Source organism: Lissotriton helveticus, chromosome 5_1 (assembly GCF_964261635.1).
Source record: "Lissotriton helveticus chromosome 5_1, aLisHel1.1, whole genome shotgun sequence".
In the NCBI taxonomy this organism is placed as follows: domain Eukaryota; kingdom Metazoa; phylum Chordata; class Amphibia; order Caudata; family Salamandridae; genus Lissotriton; species Lissotriton helveticus.
This window is the reverse complement of record NC_136065.1, coordinates 2105722893-2105746873: the sequence shown is the minus strand read 5'-3', so window position 1 is coordinate 2105746873 and position 23981 is coordinate 2105722893.

Sequence of the window (23981 nt, the reverse complement as noted above, 5' to 3'; positions counted from 1 at the left end):
TCTTGCATGAGTCGTTGCAGACCTATTTTCGTCTGACTTAGGAGAACCACATCATCAGCATAGGAAAAATGTGTGATGGGTAATGTTCCTAGTCGTGGTGGGTGTGCATTGATCCCATCTAGCCTTGGTGTCAGATCGGCCATGAATAAGTTGAAAAGAAGAGGGGCCAAGACGCAACCTTGCTTTAATCCTTCGCAGGTTCTAATATTCCGCGTTAGCCGCTGGCCGTTATCAATCTTTGCCTGCATCCAGGTGTTAGTATATAAATCCATTAATGGATTTAGAATCGCATCCAGCAGGCCCTGCTGTTTTAATTTGGATCAGAGTAGGTGTCGGCTGACCCGGTCAAAGGCCGCCTTAAAGTCCACAAAACATGAGTATAATACTTGATGGTTCTGCATGCTTTTTTCGGCTATCAGGCTTATAGCTATGGTGTTTGCCATGGTACCTATTCCTCGGCGAAACCCTGACTGGTTTACCGGGATTCTGTTGTTGTCGTCAGACCATTTTGTGAGGTCGGTTAACACCAGAGATGCATAATACTTGGCCTCGGCATCGATGAGCACTATCAGGCGGTAATTTGCTGGATTTTTGCGATTTCTGCCTTTATATATTGGGTTGATGATCGCCGCTTGCCAGCTTTCCGGGATCCGACTGGTGCTGTTTATCGTCCGGAACAGTTTATAGATGTTACAAGCCCAAAAGCGAGGATCTTCCTTGTAAATTGCCTGAGGAACGCCATTCGGTCCAGGCGCACTGTTTTGCCTGCTTTTTTTTATTATTTGTAATATTGCTACTTCCTCATATGATAGTAGTGCATGGTTGTGAAAAGGTAGGGCCGAATTCGACCAAGAACCCTTCAGTATTTGCCTGGCGTTAGCCGCCTCTCATACCATTCGAGATTACCAAACAAAGAGGCAGGCGCTGGTGACAGGAAGGCAGGAAACAGGAGTTTATTCCGACGGAGCAGAACACGTCAGATCAGACAACAGGGTATCTTCTCGAGGTGCTCTAACCGCATCTCTGAGGCCTGGCCTCTTATACACAGGTTTATGGCTTTATTACATACATTGCATCCGTAATGTTTCTTTGAAGGACAGAAAAGACATCCTCGGAATCCCCGGTCCAGGCCCGTTCCCACACACATCTACAGTAGAGTTCCCACCCCGATCTCAGCATGTGGTGGTTATCGCGCAGCTGGACATTCCGCTGGGAACGGGGATGTGTGTGATCAGTCGGATCTTCGGGGTGCGAAAGCGTTGATTAATCCCCGCTCCTTTGATGGGGTGAGTTCCTACTGTAGGGGGCAATAAACTGCATCTGTTGGGCTAGGTGATGGCCTGGGATCAGGCCGGACAATCGGGCAGGGAGGAAGAGGTTATCAAAAGGAGGGAGATGAAAGGAGTGTGGAGGTTCAGCACGGGATGTGGCTCTGAGGCAGGGTCGCGCTGGAGGTGCATTTATGGCCCAGGCAGGAGAGAGCAGGGGCTGGCAGGGCGCGGGGGAAGCTTGCGAGGCCGGGGAGTGGGGGGAGAGATGTGCAGGCTATTGGTAGTGGGCAGAGAGGCCAAGGCACACAAAATGGCTGCTACTTTCGTATATGAAGGGGCATAAAAGGGACAAGATGGCGTGGCCACTGTTTCACGATTTTCACTTTACTTTCAACAGTGGCTGTGGTGAACATAAATGAACGCCGCTTATATATACCTAATTTTAGCCATTTTCCACATGGTCTAAACCATTCTGTTTATTGTATGAGATGTTGCTCTGGTCGAAGACTGTTGTCGTTAGAGGCACAGCGTTTGTTGTTTTATGAGCCGGAATTGCTGTTGTTGGCTGAGGTTTCATGGAGATTATTGAGAAGGTGTCAAGTAGATACTGTACCCACACCATTTCTGAGATGCAGGTTGTGCTTGTTGTTTTTGGCGATCTATTCAACGAGTTTACTTGCAACCAGAATGCTCTGGAGTTGGGTTTTTTTGCGTTGTATAATATTTTTGTCCAAAAATCAGTGGCCTCATTTTTTTTTTGTTCCAAATTTGTTTCTTGTATTGCTTCTTGATGGTACGTATATTTTGCCATACCTTGGATTGTGGGCTATGACTTTGTGCTCTCCTCATGGCCTGTCGCAGACGCCTTCTTTCCGGTTTCTCTGCCCCCTCCCGCCCAGTCCCCTGCGGGGTCCCCCAAGGCTCTTCCTTGTCCCCCCTCCTCTTCAATCTTTACATTCATCCCCTCATCCTCTCTCTCCTTGATATGGAGGTCTCCGTATATAATTATTCGGACGACCTCCAGTTGGTATTTGATCTTTCCACTCCCTCGGACTCCCTTCCCAAATTCCACTCAACCCTAGCTTTCATCTCTGAGTGGATGAACTTCAACCAACTCAAACTTAATCTGGACAAGACGGAGTTGGTCCTGACTGGCCCTACCACCTCTCCTTGGTCTGCTGCCTTTTGGCCCTCCACCTTTGGCCCCCCGCCCACACCAGCGGCCTCTGCCAAGACCTTGGGCATTAAAATCAGTCTGGACCTCTCCATGCACGCCCAGATTAGCTCAGTTGTATCCTCTTGTGTCCTCTCCCTCCGGATCATTCGGAAAGTTTCTCGCTTCTTTTCCCCTGAGGCCCTCAAACTCATTATTCTGGCAATGATTCTATCTCGTGTCGACTACGGGACCAGCCTCTACGTAGGCATTCCTGCCTACGAACTTCGCCGTCTTCAGGCTATCCAGAATCAGGCCGCTCGCCTTATCTTGCACCTTCCCAAATCCCTCCACATCACTCCTGCTTTGAAATCCCTCCACTGGCTCCCTATCTGCCAGAGAGCATTATTCAAGTTGGGTTGTCTGGCCTTTATGGCCCGTGCCCGCACTGCCCCGGCGTTCATTAACTCCCTCATTAGCCCCATCTCCCCTAACCGCACCCTCCGCTCTTCCAATCAAGCCCTCCTCAGTGTTCCACGTTTTCGCAGATCCAAGACTGGAGGCACTCGATTCTCTGTACTAGCCCCCCGTTTCTGGAACGGTCCCCCGCTGTCCATCAGATCTATCCCGGTCTACTTTCAGTTTCGCAAGGCCCTCAAGACCTTTCTGTTCTCTCAAGCGTACTCCTGCTGATCTCCTCTCAGTAGAACTCCACTCCTCTCAGCCTTCTACTTCAGCGCCAGGAAGCCGCTAGGTCGCAGTGCGCTTTATTAAGTAACTTCAACTTCAACTTCAACTTCTTCTCAGTGAGCATGTTATCTGGGTGAGATGGATGTTATTACTTTGGTTATGCCATTCTTTGAAATTGGATCCCGTCTTAGGTAATTTATTCAAGAAGGTAGTCCATATTTCAATGCTCAATTCGTTGTCCAGGGTGACCGTTTGCATTAGTTTCTTTGCGTCCAAAGCTATTTGCGGTAGTGTGTTACTCATCCACCTTAAGCGTTTCAAGTTTATTGTTGACATTTCCCCTGCTAGCATTGGGGCTTTTAGATGTTTTGAAGGTGTTAGTCTGATTTCTATATGCTGCTCCGAGTGGTCACTGTCTGGGGAGCATATGGTTTGAAACTTTTTAATTAATCCAAGGAGTGGGAGAGAGACTATGGTGTAATCCAGGATTGAACTTGAACTAGGACCGATGTGAGTACAAGTGGGAGGTCTGTCCTGTTTTGTTCTTCCATTTAACACTCACATCCCATGCTGCTCAAGGTCCCACATCAGCTGCCGGCCCACTTTATCCGTCTTCGTTGAACGTTGAATATCCTGGGTTTCAACGGCCCAGAATTCGTTGGCAGTGATGATGTTCTCTTCGTCTTCTTGGGGGTGTAGTAGGTTAGCGTTGAAATCACCGGTGAGGATTATCTCCCAGGTTGGTTGCTCAACGCGGAATCCTAGTATGGCACTACTGACTTTTTTAAATAGCTCTTTTTTAACTTTTGTTTTTGGGTGAGCATATATATTGATAAGGATGATGACTCTGATCCCAGCCTGTTGTCCTATTTCCATTTTGATTATTTGCATGTCTGCGGTGGAAGCAGGTAGTTGGGTGCACTTGATGTTTAAGGCTGTGGAAATGTAAACCGACAGAGCCCGTATCGCTGAGTTCGGGTAGCACTGACGTGGAAGCATATTCTGCCCGGAACATCAACTGGTTTTGTTAACCATGTTTCCTGTAGTGCAATGATTTCGTAAGTGTCCCAGTTATCCGTTTTTCTTTTATCGCTTAGGATATCTTTTGCTCCCGCGATGTTCCAGGAAAGAACTTTTACTAGGCTTTGGTCCGTTTTGCCCCCCTGGGTGTTATTTCAGTCTTCACTTGTTCCACGATTTGATCTGTGCAGCTGTCCAGATTTAGAGTTTTCCGCACCCCTTGCGCCGTACAGTACCGAGTATGTAGATCTTTTTACCAGTGGGGTAAGTTCTCTTTTGGCTCGTTTGGTTAAGAGAGGGGACGGGTAACCCGGCAGTATCTCCTCTTTGAGGACAATTCCCCACTCATCAAATTTGGTAATTTCATGGAGTATCTCCTTGACTATTTCCGCGTTCCTCCAAGTTGTTAGGGTGCCTTCCATTGCTCTGTTGTTGTAATGGTTTACAAATTCTACTAATAGGAGGTCATCCGGTGTTAAGTGATTAAGGCTCGGAATTGCGGACATCAGATGTAGGATATTTCCTCTGTTTAAGTAATCTTGTGGGCCTAGTATTTTGTAATTTGGGATGAAGAAAATCCTTCCTTTTGGGTTTACTTTTAAGTCGCGCATTTGCTCAGGTATGGGCTGTACCCAGTCATTTGTCCATTGTCTCGATATTTAATTTTTTCCATTATCCTTTGCAATGTTAAATTTATTTTTTACATTATGCTTATCCTTCCCTGATTGCTCAGGTGGTTTGTTTGCTTTGGCCATTGCTTTCAGATTTTCTCTTTTCAAACCATGCTACCCAGGGTTTACGACGTGTTTGTCAATGGTTATCGCGTATAGTGGATCCGTCCTTGTTTTTTTTCGTGTGCCCCTGCTTTGTTGTTGACCTTCCTGGCCCGTGATTAACTTAACTTGTAGTTGATCTTGCAGACTCGTGTCAAGGTTTATTATGACTTGCCAGTGATGTTTAGTGTCCCTTTTATTAAGGGTTATGATGGGACTGATCGTTGTATGCGGGATGGGAGATGCTTTTTGTTTATTGTTGCCGTCTTTGGTGGTTACCTCCCTTAGTTCCCTTAGGGGTTCTTTATGATCTGACTGGGAAGGCTGGACAATTTGTCGTGATTTGTTCCCCTTATTTTTGGATTGGCCTTTTGGGCTCCCTTGTATTCTGTTTAAATGTGCGGGTTCATAATCTGCACTCTCAAAGCTCCAATCGGCACTAATTATTTCTGTGGATTGGGTCGGGTGTTCACCATTGTTAAATTCCTCTGTACGGGTTGGTGTATTTGAACTGGACGTGTGGGCTATCCCGATCGAGTGCGCTTCTGTGACAGTTGGCTGGAGTTCTTCATCATTGGTGCTGCGAGTCTGCGATTTTTTTGAGTTCTTAATCATTGTAGTTGACTGTTGTTCTCCTTTTTCGGGTTCGATTTTGAGTTTTGTAGAAGTTTTGGAAAAGTTAAAAATTGGGTAGTTGGTCAGTGCCTGCTTGTTGGCAGGTATACTGTTGTTGATTCCTGTTTTTTCTTGCACGTTTTTTCTGTCGTTTGGTTAAGATTTGTTGATTGTCTGAAATTTTTATCTGCTCCTGTCTAGGTTGTTCTTTTCCCAGCAACCCGTGACTGTTATTAATATGATCTGGGTGATTAAGCCCTGATGATTTTTGTTCTTTTTTTGATTCTCCGATTTTTATTTTTATTGACTTTATTTGCTTAGACTCTGAGTCTAATGTTTGTTGCAAAGCTTCTGTTAGAGGATTATCATTCCTCATTCCCAATTTAACGTTCTCTTCATTAAGCATGGCGTTTTGATGGTCAGAAGTGATGAGGTCTCTTTCATTAAACATAACATTATGAGAGTCAGAGGTATTGAAGTCTCTTTCATCAATTATAATGTTAGTACCTTGGTTTGCACGTTTGCATTCCTGTAAGATGTTGTTAAGTATTTTTGGTAGATCCTTTAGTTTGTCAAGCATGGGGCTGCATGTGCAGTTTGGTGGCAGCACCCAAGGATTATTCTGGTCCTGAAGGGTTGCAACTGTGTTTGCCATGGCATCAAGCTTTTTGTTTATGTCAGATATGTGCTCGGCAATTATACTCATGAGGTGTATTTGAATGTCAAGTTTGTCAGACTGCATATTCAGCGCTTTGATTGAAGTTTCAAGTGCATTGCCCAGTGCGCCATGTAATTTGATTATGGATTCTAGGTTTTGATTTGAACCTTGTTTTCTGCTTGTTGGCACTGGTTAACCTTATAATTATGTATATTAGGTGTGCAGTTTGAGTGTTCCTCGATTGTTTACCCTGCCATGTCGAATTCGATGTTCCGCTTTTGATTTAATTGAGCGACATGATTTTCCAATGAGTTTTGGGGTTACTAGGTCGGACATTTCTGACGCACTTGATATTTCTATAATTGTTGTTTCCTGTCGATTTACTTCATTAATTTTGTTGAGTGAATTTGTGGGAGCGTGTGATTGTACTTCTGGTTCCGACCCACTTGATATCTCAATTAGATTTTCGTTTACTAGTCCAGAAATTAGTTGTTTGTTTGAGTAATGGCTTACTAGAGTTTTTTCTTGCACCTCATTGGACGTTGTTACAAACTTGTTTTGTGGTTTCGTTTGCTTAGAGACGATTTCACTTAAGTTATTAATTTGTTTTTCGTTGGGTGAAATTGTGCTTTGCACTTGTAAAGTTGCCTTATTGTCGGCGGGGATTTGGGACACCAACCAGGAGTCGCACACCTCGCCCGTTGTTTTGGGTTTAAACTTTACAAGATTTAGTAGTGACTCTTGCCTAGGTGTCGAGTGATTGTTTGGTTGTTCTTTGTGTGCTGCATCTGCATTGCTGGAATTGATGCATTCTTGGTCTAAGCCTGTGCCTGGAGGGCTCCCAGCCCCTGGTTGATTTGGATTTATATCAATAATTGATGTTGCTAGAGATGTGGTAGTCCTTATTGTACTTGGTAGACTTGTGTATTTTGTGCTTTTTTCTAATGGGTTTTCCGTGGTGCTGACCACGATCCTATCAGTGGTACCTGGCAATGGTTTGTGTTTTAATTGATCTTGCGCATGGTCATGGCCACTAATATCCATATGTACTTGGGCTTGAGTTTGAATCATGTGTTTATTATTCTCAAGGCAAATTGACCTACCAGCCCCTTGAGCGATTTGCACACACCTGCTTGGTTCTTCTATACGAATGCCGGTTGCGAGGTTAGTATTTAGATGGGGTGAGGAGGTCGATGTGATTACTGACTCTGTGCTTACTTTACTTGGTGTCATCGGTTTTTGAAGTCCGTTTGGGGTTGCTGGCATTGTATGGATCGCTTTGACGGGGTCTTTCAAAAATGAGAATTGGCCAGTGGGGTTCATGGAGCCAAATATCGAGTAGATTGGTGGTATTATTGAGATGTTTGAAGAGTTGGGTACATTGTCCTCGGAGTTACTGATGGCCGATTTGATTTTAGATTTCCTTTTTGTAGGTTGTGGTGGGTTCCTACGTGTCCTCCCAGACCTCATTATTTCCAAGAGGGGCTTGACGTCAATACATAGGACCTCTTACTACCCTTGAGGCCGATTGGGCTAAATTAATGTTGTGTATTGTATTTATTTATTGGTTTATGTGTTGTGTTCCACAAAAACCGGCCTACCTCTGACTGGGGAAAGTGTCTCCTACTTTGTACTGATTTATGCAAGGCTCCGAATAAAACTGCAGCCAAACAGCCCCTTTGACATGTGCTTATCCTGTGCACATAGGGAATATAATATTGGAATGTCAATGACAATGACAGAGGGTGTTGAACGGGATGGCGAGCGAGGCGGATCAGATCTGGGCTGGACTGTGGCGGTGGCCGTAGCACAACTCTGTGGATACTACCTCCTGGCCGCTTACAGCCACTCCGTGCTCCACTGCCCACCGCGAACCACCTCTGCCCCCCACCCCCCCTGCCACTCCTCACTGCTCCCACTGCTCCTCACCTCGTTGGTCGTTTGGTCCGCGAGGCGAGGCGAGGCAAGCTGGGGCTGGGTGCCGCTGCTACCCCTCACTGCTTCCCCTCGCGCTGTTGTAGCTACCAGTGACGAGGACTCCGGACGGGCTCAGCTCAGTGCTCAATGCCGGCCCCGCACCAGCCCCGGCTCCGACTCGAGCCGAAACTCCGAAATTCCGGTACAGGTGCCTCTCGCAGTTCACGGCTCCAGTGGCGTAACGAAAGTCTTAGGGGCCCCCCTGCAAGGTACACAGAGGGGTCCCGCTCCGGATTTAATCCGGCGGTCTCTGGCATGAGTACAGGGCTGAGGGGGCCCCCTGCAGCCCCTGGCCCTGCCCCCCCCCCCCCACCCCCGCACTGCAGGGGATGCGGGGGCCTGTGTTACGCCCCTGCACAGCTCGCGGCTCAGATTCTGGCTCAGATTCACTCTGAACCATCCGCGGCTCCGCTCCTCTCCTCTCCGGTTCCTCTGCACTTTGCACTTTGCTGCTGCTTAACAGCGCCGCCTCCACTCCTCACAGTGGTAATTCAACTCTTGACAGTCCTCTTTTGGCAAAGGTTGTTAATGTGCTACTTCTGTCATTACATCCAGATATTTAATACAACAAGAGACATTACAACTACAAGTCAGGACTATTGGCTTTGTCAAAGTGTGTTATTTGCATAGGATAAATAGGCAACAACTATGGCTATGTGGTATTGCATATTGGAAATGGTTCAGTTCTCAAACAGTGAGACCGAAAGAACTATAACGTGTCTCTTTGAAGTTACATCAAAGGCAGCGAAGAGTGGCACTGCTGCAGAGTTAAGATGATTTTTTTTCATCCTGAGGGCGAGGGCAAAAACGGAGAGCCCGATAGGGACCTGTCTCAGCACCTACTTTTTAGAATTTCTGGTGCTGAGCACTGGCAAGACCCGGCCCGCTTAAAGTCCTGCCCCCACCCCTCCCCCATGAGCCTTCGTCCGCGCTTTTACATCTCCCTTACCCTCGCTATTGTCTAACTTTGAGTTTGTACTAAAGAAAGCGCTCTTCTCAACACAAGACCTCCTCTGCGCTAATCCACGCACCCGTGCCTAGCATGTTCAATAATTCGCGAATCCTATAATGACCGTTCTGCCACCCCCAGGATCTAACTCCATCATGTGCGTCATGCCTGCAGAGGATCATTCCTGTACCATCTCCCAGAGTCCCCAGGTCCTGGCAATTTTATCAATCAATAACATCAACTTTAAGCATTACTTGCAATATCCTTATCCAACCGTTGCCGGATGAGCCTAGCCTCAGGGGCCCATGCTATTCTCAGTAAGCGCTGCTGCCCGGCTCGCCAAGGTGCTTCCTCGTCTATGTCTCTGCTGCGCCGCACTTTACCACCTAGCATAGATGGTGTTCAACCTTCTCCCACCTCTCTGACTTTTCCAGGACCCCACCTATCTCCATGTGCTGTCAGTGTGCATTCGAAAATCCGCTGGACTGCATCATCGTTCCTTCTGCATGTTACGCATAGCTCACGGGTTGTGCCCTTGTGAGTGTGGGCATGCTCGCGCCAAACCTCCCAACACATCTCCGAATGACACTTGAGTCCCTGATGTGCCATCCACCTGTGTTCATGTTCCCCTAGTACCACTGGCCCAGAAGGACACCTTTGCGTATCCCAAAGGTGGCTAGCCACTCAGAACAAGCATTGGCATAGCCAATAGGTCTCGCCTTTGGGACCTTATACGTTTTTAGCCATGCAACAGTTGATGTTATTGCACCAGGATATTGTGCTGAATAACGAAATACTTATAAGGTCCCAAAAGCGAGACCTATTGGCTGTGCCAATGCTTGAGGTTGTAGTAACCGAGTAGGTCATTGTTATTTGGAACAGCCACTCCACAGCCCAAGTAAGCACGCCCTGGACAGGCGCGCGGGTGTCAGTCTCTTTGAAAAGGTGTTGAATTCACGTGCATCAGGCTGCGTGCACTCCCAGCCTCAGTGCTGCAGATGTTACATTCTGGCCACCAGTGCCCAGAATGCAAAGCCAAAATCAGGAACAGATGAGTAATCAGAACTAATGTGACAGCTTGAGGGCTTTGGCGGCAACACCCTGGAAGCAACAAAAACAAGCAGGTCATGAGCGAAAGAGGGATAGATATCCGCTCTCCCCGGGATGAATGCGAATACTTTTCCCAGGGGCGGCCTTAGGCATGTGCAAGCTGTGCACCTGCACAGGGCCACCAAAGCCCAGGGGCCACCACGCCAATATATATCCTTAATATAATAATCCTCTGAGGATTGATACATATTTGCGTGGTGGCCCCTGACAGGGATTTGGCGGCCTCCGGCTCTGTTCCACTTCCAAACACTCTGACCCCCCCCCCCTCTTCACTGGCCTCCACGCTCCGCCCCGCCCGGACCCCCACTTCGGGCCCCCTACTTACGCTCCCTGCCCAGGGCCACCTGGAGCCTAGAGCCGCCCCTGCTTTTCCGGTTACAAATGCGGGGCCACAAGTCCTAGGGCTCAGCAAAAACACTAGATGAGTTCCCATATTCGTGAGTCAGGACAACTTGTGATCTCTGGATTATCGCAAGACAGCAGGGGCGGGTGTACTGTGGAAAACATCCATCAATGTGTGTAAGGCCCTGGTTATTTCAGCATGAATGACGCACCTGCTCTTCAGAACAGCTAGATGTAGACCGGCACTGCAGGATCATAAACTACTTGGAAGCCCTTGAATCGACTGTACATCCAGTTCTAGGGTCGCAAGACGGATTCTGTTGTTTTATCTATTTCCTATACACGTGGCTTTGTTTATATGTGACGGGGGTACTGCATGGCCTAAAACATTGTCTTCAAACCTCTCGTCGCAGAGCAGTGCAGCCAACTGTGGGCTGGAAGCACACGTGACTCGATATGGAATAATTTACATTTAAAAAAAATAAAATCAATGGTCTTACATGGGTTACGACTGCCCTGTATAAACACGATGACAAAGACTGGAAAACAACTGCTTGCTGGTAGGTAGAGAAATGCATTTTTAGGAAAAAGTGTTTATTTTAGAACTTTGGAATCAACAAAAGATATCAAAATAATATAGATAAACCTAAAAACTGGTTCTGCGCGAGCCACTGCCGCCGATTTCGCAGTGTCCTACCTTCGTAAATAGTGTATAGCCACCGGTTCTACCAATCAACTCAGTAGTGCTCATTTTATCAACTGAGGAAAGATGAAAGTCTGAGCAGAGTGACCGGGATTGTAACATGCTACTTACACATTGTGGGGAGCTACTGGTTCAGATGTTTTACCTGCGTAGGAACCTGTGGCTGAAAGTCCCAAAGACATTTTTATCCGGCGCACAGGCCCACGCATGTATTTTAAAGGTGTGGAGCCTGGAGCTGTGACCACATACAGATCTCCGCAGTGGGCATATCAAGCCTCTGATCCACTACAGATGTTTTTTTTTTCTAAAGAGACATTTCAGATAAAGTGTGAAATCCTGTCGCTGTTCATTAGAAGACAGCTCCAATGATGAGGGTTCTGGAAGTGCCTGGTCTTTTTTCCCCGTAACTCTTTGGGCATGCCGACCATGCAGCAGGAACAAATGCAAAGGGGTGAGGGGAAGCTGGACAGGGGTGGGGGAAGAAGTAGTGTTGAGGATAGGCATGTGGGTGAAGTGAATATTAAATTGGCCACGCGGCACTAATAGTAACGCTGCGCAGCCGTGAAAGAGAAAGTCATTGCGCATCGCGATCACTATCGCTGTGAAAGCGAAAGTGATCGTGATGACGCGCTAAAGCACACAAGGGATGCGCGCGCAGCAGTGCACGTACTTGTGCGCAAGCTGGTGGCCGCTTTGGGAGCACTTCCAAAAGCCGCTACTAAATGTCTCTCCAAGCAGCGCATGCGCGCTGACTCAGCGAGACCTAAAAACTACCTGTGTGTATCTGAGAAGCAGTGCCAACAGCATTCTCCCCCACAGCACCACTGACTCCGTGGCACAGCGTCTTCTTCATCGAGCTGTGTAATCCCAGACAATCCTATCAGAATTGTCTACCACCTTCCATCCAAATAACTATGTTAAATTTTTGTTCTAATCCATGTGCAGCATTTTTCTCAAAGTGCTCACAGAAAGTAAGAGTCAAACAAATACCACTTAACTCAACACGCTTACAAAGTTAGTGTTATTGTAAAGCATGAATGAAGAATCCAAATTGTTTCACACAGGCAAGATGTTCACAAATGCCCCGATTACTCAAAGGGCTGGGGAAGCGATATTTTGATCTCCATGTGTAGAACATAGGAGTGCATCATATTTACCTGTGTGGCTTCGGGCCACTTGACCCATTCATGAAGGACTTCCACTGGAGACTTCACTGCTGACACTTTTCTTTCCTTTTTCCCGGACATTGGTCCATCAGTCGTTAGAATTAGGGGTTCCAGACTCAGATATTTTAGGGAGGGGTAGGATTCAAGTTAATTGTGGAGACGCAACTAACGAAGTGTGATTTAACTTTCTTTTTCTTGATTGTTTATTTTTAATCATCGAACTAATCATCCTTTCTCTTCTGTATCAAGCTCATCTCTTCCGAAGATTTGGACAAGTTCTATTAATTTTGTATTTTTATATGCAAATGCTCAGAGGGGTTTATGTGAGTTTATTTTTGAATTTGTAATAAATCCTACTAAACTTTTTCCAGGTGTGAACTGGATTATTGCGTGATTTAATGGGTTGCCCTACGAAGCTTTGAAATTAAAAACTGTTCTCCCTTTTGTCTCTCGTGCAAAGATCCATGTGTAGCAGGAAGTAAATGGGCTCGGATTTTCTTAGTTTGAAATAAGCTGGAGCAGTGCCATTAGTGTATGATGCATGTCACAGGACTCTACATTTAGCTCCTGAATGTTATCGCTTGGCACTGGCCCGAGACCACATTGTGCTTTAATAGTAATCTCATTCCTTGCCAGACTCCTAACTCACTCTCTGGCAGCCATTTGCTCTACGTGTAATAATAGCCCTCACGGCTACGGTGGTTTCCAGCCATTATGCAGATGTTACACCATCAAACGCACTCCAGCGTGTTTATAATGCAGTGCAGAACAAACATCTCTGCCTGTCTGCCAAGAACACACGGGCCAAGACGCAGGAACATTGGCACCTGTGCCAAATAAGTGCACCCCGGTTCATGCTAGGGGCGACAGGACGTAGATTCAGGGGGCATCCCACAGATAATGCAAATTATAAACCTCTTGGCCCAAGTAATGTGGTCCAGTGATACAATGGAGTTCTGATAAAATCACCATGATTTAAAAATATCAGAACCCCAAAATGGCAAAATAGGGTTATATCACAAGTTACCATTATGTATTTTTTATATTACATGTTTATTCTAGGGTAGTCTGCTTTAAAAAGCTGTTTTCTTCAAAGTACAGCTGACAATGGGCACTGATTGCAATTGCAGTGTTCAGGTGTACATTTCATGATTTACATTGTTGATAGTGATGGAGCGAGATTCAGAATGATATTTTGTTCTGGCTCGCAAAGTTACATTTCCATAATAATATAACCGTATTAACTAGTTTGTGATGAATTATTAACCAACATAGTTTTAAAAAATGCATTTACACAACACAAGGGACTAACTTATGTGCTCTTTGTTGCAAAAGCAAGTGCGTATAAAATAATAAACTAACCTTGTCTATTGTCTTTGTCAGTATTAAATGCGGCTGATTAATTAATGGCATGTGCTTATTTGTGTGCTTATGTTATGTCTTTACGTCTTTTATGTGGCATAAGTTTGAGGAGAATCCTGCGGCCTATAAGAAGGTTGATATGTAATGCAGCTTTGTGTGCACAGCTAGGTAACATAAATTAATGGGTTAATAATTAGCAAAGGGGGTGGGTAACAGAATTGTTCTCAATTCTCTAATTAATTGATGTCTTGTGTTTGTTTGAATAATAGTTTTCGAGTGAGGCCAAAAGGGAACATTGAAAAGATGGCGTTGTCAAGTCCTGTCCAGAAAGAGCAAGAGCCCTGCATAGAAGTGGAAACTTTTACCACGTTGAAAATATTTGCAAACTCAAATGAAAATTGAGATATACGTGCTCTTGGAGAGACAGACTCAAGGACAGGAAGCAGCAAAGTTTGCCATGCTAAGGAAGTCACGGCCTGCAACTCATGAAATGTTTCATTTTCGAGGAAGCCAAAAGTCACGGAGAATAGTGGACAATAGAGTCAAAGAAAAGGCTCGATTTTGGTATGGAAACGTGATGACATCAGTCAGCCAATTAGGACACTGGATGGCAAAGAAAAAGTGTACTTTTAGTGAGTTTAGCTAGGCAGAAAGGTATAAAACATGGCCCCATGGGCAGGAGGGCGCTTCTCGCTTTCTGATTCCTGAAGGGCGTGACGTGCTGTTGGACTCTTTGGCGCAGGTAAGGATAATAGGCTTAAATTACTTTCTTTTAGGTGATGCGAGATTTAGACAGGGAAATAGAATTTAGGGAATGGGAACTGTTATTTTCTTTAATTCATGGTAACTGATTTGCCTTAAAGTGTTGGTCTAATATGCTTTCTCAACTTGCATTTTTGCTAATAAAATAAAGATTCTTAAAAGAATGCTCTTTCCTGAATAATAAAGATAATAAAAATTAGATTTTTGAAATGACAAGCATATCTTGTTTATTCATGGTCTAGTTACCATCAGCTGATCCATTTACCTAAGTGACTTAATTAAATGATGAATGATTAAAACCATGGTAAGAAATGATAAACTGCAGTTGTTTATAAAATTGTAAATAGTTTGTGAATAGTTATGTTTAATTACGTCACATGATTCAGTCGCCCAAAAATTGTCTCGTTAGTATATGTGCCTTGTGAGTGTTTCATGATAAATGGTGAGTATTATGGTGTTGGGTAGCGTTGGTGAGCCAGTTTTTCCTTAGAGGCGCTGGATCAATTCCTTGGTAGCAGAGTTACGGTTGCTATGGTACCTGTCATGCTACATGGTAATTACATAGGATCGATGTTTAACATATGTTGAGTTTGTTCAGTTGTTATATGTAGTCAAAAGGTTTTTTCCAGCAGTGTGAAAATTCCTAGCCGGCAAGAGTAGTGTGACAGGTGAAGTTGCACAGTGCATTTGTTCTGTTTCAAAATAGTGGTATTGTCATATATCACTAGTGTTGTAGCTGTACAGCACAAGTTTACGGATTCTAGGTGTGTAAGGTAGAATGTATAGTGAGGATTGTCTATGAAATTGTAGCTTTTGAGTATAGGGACTTGGAGCCTGTTTTAAAACTCACTGTGAAAAGAGTAGTAGAATTTATCCAAGCTCGAGTGAAGGGTAAGGAAGCGTTGTCTATCTTACTGGCGTATGGGGTTTTCTTTGGTTGGTTAAAGTCCTACCAAGATTCATGTATGCATGGTTAGGGGATTTTTCCTGTTTGAATGTGTGTAAATGATTTTGTAATATACGATCAAGTGAAACTTTGAATTGTTACTATATGTACATTCAGAGAGAAACGTGTTCGTTATTACCTGTTAGAAGGGTAGAGTAGCCTTACTTTATCAACGAATTTAAATATTCTGTGAGAATAGCGTCGTCTATTCCACATAAAGAATACCTGAGTGACTGAAAAAGCTATCACTTTATTTTAGCGAAACAGACAAATGGCTTGTTTTTCTGGAGTTACTAACTGAATTCCATTGAAAAGTTTTCTTAAAATGGCGCTGTGAAAATATTTTGTAAAGGAGGGGTTAGTTTAAGGAGTGAAGTTTCTCTTCTCTGTCCGAAGCTGCAGCGGCAGTATACGTCACTAGTGTCGCGCACTGATTGGCTCATGTGACTAGGCAGGCTTGCAGCTGATTGGCTTATCCTGAAAAGCAGTAATTCTATTGGTTGAACAAAGCAGTGACGTAGCTCAACCTGATTGGCTGGTTGGTGAGTTTCGCACACGGATTGGTTGGATTTGCGGAATAACTATTTCCTTGTTGTAAACAATTACGATCCATTCTTAAGTAAGCGGAATTGTTTTAAAACATGGATTATTATTACATGAAAGAGAAAAAGAAGCTTTCTTGGTTTCAGAAATTGAAAAATAAATTCAAACCTGACAAGAAAATTGAAACGCGAGGTGGAAGATTACTTCATAAGTACAAAACACCTGCAGCTTATATGTCAGGCGAATATGGTTATCATACTGGTCTGTGGATTGAGAATTGGATGGAATATACCAAAAATTATGGTGTATTAGCTTGGCCGGAAGATGGGTCATTTAACATTAAAGTTACGAAAAACCTGAGAGAAAAAATGATGACTCTTGAACCAAAGTCTAGACCTACACAATTTGAAGCTTTAGCTGAATGGGAGGATGAGATGTTTGAATTCGAACGAGAGAATAGAGGCATAACAAGAGGTACCAGATTGGACATAAATAGGGAAACTCATGAGGATAGAATGCGTCGATGGAGACGTAATGCATGTGAGGGTCTATATCCAGCAAGAATTGGTGAGGTAACTAGTCAAAGCAATGCCCAAAAGAAAAATAATAATGCTGAAGAAAGTGAATTAGAAGATGCAGTTTTAGAAGAGATTGATGTTACAAAACCGAAAAAGCCTCCTCCTTATCAACCAGCTTGTACATGGTCTTTCCCGATGGTTCCTCCAGGAACTTCACCAAGTGCTCCTCCTAGAGAAACTGTTAGTGAGGCATCACCCAGATTAGATCCAAATAATGCAAAAACTCCTGAAAGAGTAGAAACAAGATCTAACTCCAGTATGTCAGGTGAAAACAGAAATTATGCTGAAACTCCAGTTCACAAAAATGATACCCCAAGAAATGTAATGAGAACAGAAAGATGTGAGGAAATGCCAAATACTTCAGAATATTTCCGATCAAAATATGAAATAATACAGCAGTTAACCAAAGGCATGGAAGCAGTAACGCTTCCAGTAACAATTGGACCTGTTCAACCAGTATTTGATCAAAGAGAAATTAGACACTCAGCTTTAACTATTCCATTAAATGCAGAAATTCAGAAAGCAGCTGAAAAATCTTATTCAGATTTATCAGAAATTCACCGAGAGAAATCAATGATGCCTGATTTAACTTTTAATCAAAGCTTCTCGAATAAAACTCCATCTGGTGCAGAATCTGATTCTGGTACTCCGGAAAAGAGCATAAATAAAATAGATTTAACGCATTCCCCACAAAGCTCAGAATTTAAATTACTTGATGTTGCAAAACTGAAAGCAGATTTGGAAGAATTAATTATTGGAACAATTGGACCTGACAGTTTAAAGCTATATCAGGATGATGAATTATTGTTTATTTGCAAAAGCATACAATGGAAAACGAAAACAAAGTATGATCAATTAGAGGAAATAGCTGCAGAATTGAAATTGATTTGAGTAGACAGAAAAATTTGGGAAAGAGTTACAGAGTGGATTTCTCTGAAAAAGACATTGAGAGCATGAACACCACAGGAAGAATTATTCACATAAAATAATTAATTGTGTTTCTAAAAAGATTAGGTGAATTAAGTAAGTGGAGAGTAAAATGGACTAAGAAAAGAGAGGAAGAAAGAAGAGAGGTAGCAGGTCAGTTTCCAATGAGAGAAATTGCTGGTGGTGGATATGTGCATGTTCCTTGGTCAAGACAGGACATGTTACTGTTAACGAATGATTTGCCTCGGCTGAGAGAAAAACCTGTGGAATGGTATCGACAGGTAGACAGATTTGTTAAGGTCTCAAAAGTTCTGTGGATTGATCTTGATGGATTCTTTGACATTGTTGTTCTGTCAGATCTTTGGACAGAATGTAAAATTTCTATAGATTGGCCTAAAGAAGAACCTCTACGAGATAGAGTGACAGGTGCTCCTTCAGCAGATGTTATGAATCTGTACGATAAGGTAATTTTTTGGTTGAAAAACAAGATTCCCCCAAAAGAAGTTGATTGGGTTAAAATTGATAGAACAAATCAAGAGCCAAAAGAATCAGTACATTCATTCTATGAAAGATTACTGCTGGTATTCAAACAATACAGTGGTTATGAAAAATTGAGTGAGAAGGATATGAGCCATTTCATTTACAGATTTGTTTATGGATTCAGACCTGAAATTGGTGAAATGATTAGGTCTGGAATAGTTGGTTGGCAATCACTTTCGGTTGATGACATTTTGAGAAAAGCAAAATATTGTAGTGATGAAATAGATGCAAAACAGAAAAAGCTGAAAGAGAAGGCAATGTGGGCACAGGTAAAGGTAGCTGAACAGCAAATAGCAACCTTAGAAAACAAAAATGTTCATCAGAGTCAAGGTAAATTTAAAGGTAATTTTAATAAGCCAAAATTGATAGGAAATATTGAAGAGTTAACGCAAAAACTCCCATGTTTTAATTGCGGCGAAATTGGACACTGGAAGTGCAAATGTAAGAATTCGCCCTGAGATTTTAAAAATGCATCATTAAATCCACAGATGCAGAATGAGATAAATCTGCAGCAACTGCTACAGCGACAGGTAGTGAATCAGCAGAGTCAGATTCCACAACCGCCACTTCCAAATTGTGTAAATGTGCAGAGGTACAATACAGAAACAGGATTCTGCGGAGGTGAACAGGTAAACAGATCGCCAAGAGTGAATGTGTCAAATGTTTCTCAACAGTATTTCTTGACTGAAAATGTAGGGAGTGATTCTGAGGATTACTTATGACGGTGCCTGAGAGAGGAGGAAGAGTGTGTGCTTGGAGCCACTCTTGAGGTAGATCAGGCTGGTCCATTTGTACATGGTAAAGTGAATGATGTAGAAATCACTTTTCTTGTGGACACTGGTGCTACCCATTCTACTGTTAGATCAGTGGAAATAGAAAACCTACCTCTCTCTGGGGACAAGATCCAAGTAGTTGGAGTAGCTAATCAACAAATTAAAACAGATTTAACAGAACCAGTTAAAGTTGAAATTGGCAAATTTAAAGACAAACATAGATTTGTAGTTTGTAACAGCAGTCCTGTAAACTTGTTAGGAAGGGACATACTCTGTAAGATGAATTGCAAAATATATTGCTCACCGGATGGTATCGAGCTCCAAACTCAGGAAGAAGATGGGCTTTACAGATTAACGATGTTAATGGTTGAAGCAGAGGAAAGTAAATTATTTCCTGCATTTGATAAAAATAATCTACCTGAAGAATTAAAAGAAACAGTTAATGATAACATTTGGGATTTAACTGGAGACGAAATGGGTTTGATGAAAAATGTGGACCTAGTTAAAATTACAGTAAAGCAAGGAGTAGATTTTCCAAACATTCCTCTGTATAAAATGAAAGCAGAAACTATTGAAGGTGTTATACCTGTAATTGAAAAATTCATAAAACAAGGTGTTCTAAAAGAAATTGAGAGTAGTCCATGCAACTCACCGATTATGGGAATCAAAAAGCCAAACGGAACTTTCAGGATTGTTCAAGATTTGAGAAAGGTTAATTAGATAGTTGTTCCATGTTGCCCAGTTGTACCAAACCCAGCGGTAATTCTTTATCAGATTCCCCATGATGCAGAATGGTATACAGTTATAGATCTTTGCAATGCATTCTTTACTGTTCCATTGCATCCCGATAGCCAGCAAATTTTAGCGTTCAGGTTCCAGGACCGTAGCCTAGTATGGTGTCGTATCCCTCAGGGGTATACAGAAAGTCCATCTATTTTTAATCAATTGCTAAAGAAATCCTTGGAAAATTTAGATTTACCTGGAAAATCAACGTTAGTACAGTAAATTGATCTCCTTGTGGCTGCAAAAACACGTGATAATTGTGTAACAGATACCATTACTCTTTTAAATCATTTGGCAGATGAGGGACATAAAGTGTCTCCTGCAAAATTACAGTTTTGCAAACAAGAAGTGAAATATCTTGGTCACAGAATTGCAAAAGGAATCAGGCAAGTGACAATTGAAAGAATTAAAATGATTCAGGGAATGCAACCTCCAAAAACACAGAGACAGGTCAGAATGTTTCTAGGAATGGTTGGTTATTGTCGTCAATGGATTAGTGGATTTTCAGTAATTGAAAAACCACTGCAGAGATTGACAAAAGCAGACATAAAAGACCCGATTACCCTAACATAAATTGAGTTAGAAGCTTTTGAGCAGTAAAAAAGAAGTCTGAGTGAAGCACCTGCTTTAGGTATGCCAGATTATGAAAAGGAATTTGAGCTATATTGCAGTGAAAGGGAAGGATGTGCATTATCAGTTCTGATTCAAAGACATGGAGAACTGGGAAAGCCAATAGCTTATTTCTCAGCTGTTCTTGATCCTGTTGCAAAAGCATTACCTGGCTGTTTAAAAGCAGTAGCTGCAACAAGTCTAAGCCTTGAACAGAGCGAAGGAATAATAATAGGATTCCCTGTAAAAGTGTATGTACTCCATTTGGTTGAAATTCTTCTTACCAGAAGCAAAACATAGCATTTGACAAGTAACAGGTTAACTAAATATGAAAAGGTTATTCTGGGATCAGATAACGTTTCGATTGCGAGATGTGTGAATTTAAATCCTTCCACATTATTGCCTGATGGTACTGTAACAGAAATCAGAAATGAAAATGATATTGATCATGAATGCTTGGATGTTTTAGAATATTGTACTAAACCCAGACAGGACATTAAAGATGTTCCTTTAGCTGAATCTGATTTTGTTTATTTTGTTGATGGTTCATGCTTAAGAACAGATGAAGGTGTTCTGAGAGCAGCATATTCTGTTTGCACAGTTGCAGATGTAGTTGAAGCCTCCTGTCTCAAAGGAATTCGTTCAGCTCAAGTAGCAGAATTGATTGCTTTGATTCGTGCATGTGAAAGAGCCAAAGAATTAAAAGTTACCATAGTGACTGATAGTCAGTATGGATCTGATGTAGTCCATGACTATGGCCAGCTCTGGTCTCAAAGAGGTTATTTAACTTCTGCGGGAACTCCAATAAGAAACGCTGAATTGATAAAAAGGTTAATTGACGGAATTCAGCTTCCAGAAAAAATTGCTGTCGTGAAATGTATAGCGCATAAAAGGGGCGATGACTATATTACAAAGGGAAATGTATATGCTGATGAGATCGCGAAATTCTGCACGAAGAATAATATATCAATCAATCGGTAAATAAACAATGAACATGTTTTGAACTCACTCATGCTAACATCTGTAGTTGAGACATGGCAAGGAGTAAAAGATTTACAAGATGAGGCAAGTGATGAGGAAAAAGACACATGGTTAAAAGCAGGTTGCAGACAGAGAGAGGAAGATGAAATTTGGGTTTACAAAGATGACAGACCAGTTTTGCCACATAGCATGATTGCTGACATGGCTCGAATGTATCATGGTCCAGGACACATTGGAAGAGACTCAATGATTAGGTAGTTTAGGCAAACATGGTACAATCCAAAGTTCAGACTAATTGCAGAATCTTTTTGTCAGAGATGCTTGATCTGCCAGCAGATCAACCCAAACAGGAAAACAGTTGTGAGCATGGGAACCATAGGACAGGAGGGTGGTCCTTTTACCAGATTGCAAATGGATTTCATTGACATGCCACCACATAACAAATTGGGATACGTCCTAGTGATAATCTGTCTGTTTTCGAGATGGGTGGAAGCATTCCCAACACGTCACAATGATTCAGTTACTGTGGCAAAATTGCTTTTAAGGGAAATCATACCAAAGTACGGTTTTCCAGTGACGGTCGAGACTGATCGTGGAACACATTTTGAAAACAGATTGTTAAAATTAGTTTGTGAAGCACTGAACATAAAGCAAAAGCTCCATTGTGCTTACAGACCAGAAACATCAGGTGTTGTTGAGCAAGTGAATGGCACTATCAAAAATAGAATAGCTAAAATGTGTCTAGCTACAGGAATGAAGTGGATTGATGCACTTCCACTTGTTTTGATGTCTTTGAGAAGTACTCCAGATAAAAAGACAGGTTTAAGCCAACATGAGATACTTATGGGTAGAGTCATGAGACAAGCTTTTGTACCAGTTGGTAAAATAATGAGTATTAATGATAGCGTCATTTTGGAATACTGCAAGAGCCTTTCTGACGTCGTGACTTCTGTGTTCCATCAGGTGGGAACTGAAGTGTTAACGAGAGAGAAGGAACAAGCTCATGATCTGTTACCAGGAGACTGGGTGAGGACAAAAGTTCACCGGAGAAGAAACTGTCTAGTACCCAGGTGGCAAAAGGCAAGACAGGTGATACTTGTCACAATAAATGCAGTAAAGTGTAGAGGTTTGAAAAGGTGGATTCATGCAAGTCACACCATTCGTGTAGCTCCACCTGAAAATCCTGACGAAGGTGATACTACAGCTGATTCAGATTCTGAAGAAGAACCTGAAAGAGATCCAAATTTTGAAGTTCGACAAGAAGGTCGACATCTGGAAAATTCAATTGCGAATGAGGCGTTGAATGAAGACATTGAAGATATTGTGATACAAGACTCTGAAGATGATGAAGATCTTCTAGAAAAGGAAGCAGAAGAAGAGTCTGATCAAGTGGTGATTCAAGATCAGGAGAGGATTGATAAGCAGATTGGAAGCTCTGAAGGCAGGAACGAAAATTCTGAAACTGGGAAGTTGGAAGTAATTGAAGAAGAAGAGGAAGACGAAATTCAGAGTACCAGCTATAAAGATGATGTTCCTAACAGAGTGAAACTGCCGAGTAAAGAAGTACCTGAATCTAGAATTGAAATCTCAGAGACTGAAACAGATGAAAGTGATGATGAATCCAAACTAATAAGTTCAAGAAAAAGAGCTTGGAGAGCAGAGTGTAATGATAGAGCAAGCTTCGCATCGCGACTTGCTCGAGTCATGAACCTCGCCCGTGTGTAATCAATTAATAAAATTTGTACGTCTTACTAATCTTTTATTTTTATATTCGAACGAAGTAGAGGAAGCTTGCGTACGTGTATTTCTAATACAACTAATCCGTGTTCCTAAACATGGTCGCCGCTTGGTAAATGGCTTCTGCGCATGCGTCAGTCACACTCACGTGACCTGACGTAGTTATAAGTTTGGTGGGAAAGGGTGCGCATGCGTAATACGCAGCTTTGGCAATAACGTGGTGCTGTTCGTGCAGTTGCTCTTGTGACAGTGTATATGTTGCTAACATTTAAACTGCATAGTATATTTTTATAGTGATAAGAATGAAGTACAAAATTATGACATGTAATGCATTCATTTATTTCTATGTATTAATTTGTTCTCGCTTACTTTTCATGTACTGCGGGAAATGGGGGTCCGAACCGGTTGGGAACCATATTGAAGGTCCCTTCTGCGCATACTCGTGGTGCACTGAAAGGTGGCAACATTGGACAGTGGAACTCAGCCAGCTGGCAGCCACAGTCAAGATGCTCATGGGAAAGCCACCTCTGCCCTACGAGAACGGAGAAAGTTGCTCCTTATATGATACATTGTGTGTTGCGCTATTGTTTGCTGTACAGCTTCCCATGGGAACCCCAATCTCGCTAGGCGGTACCCAGAGATGCAAAGTAGGCCTCCAAATAGTCTATTCTGATTGGTGTGTTACCCAAACCCTACCTTAGGACCAATCCAAATTGAGGGATTCTGACACTTTGCAACATTGGGGGGTGGTACACCGTCCCAAAACAGTATATCTACCCTGGGTTCACCTAGGGAAATTGTCCGACTTGTCTGGTTTAGCTGACCTGTCACTGACCCAACGCACTCAATAGGTGACTGAAGATACAGAGCGCTGCGGAGCACTCTGTCCGAAATTGACCACAGACTAAGGTTTTACTAAACCTTAAAGTGCTGGCGGAGCACTTTGCTGGGAGTTCGCTGACCCAATCGGGGTCGTGATCGATAGCTGCAGAGAGGGTGGAGCGCAGGCGTTG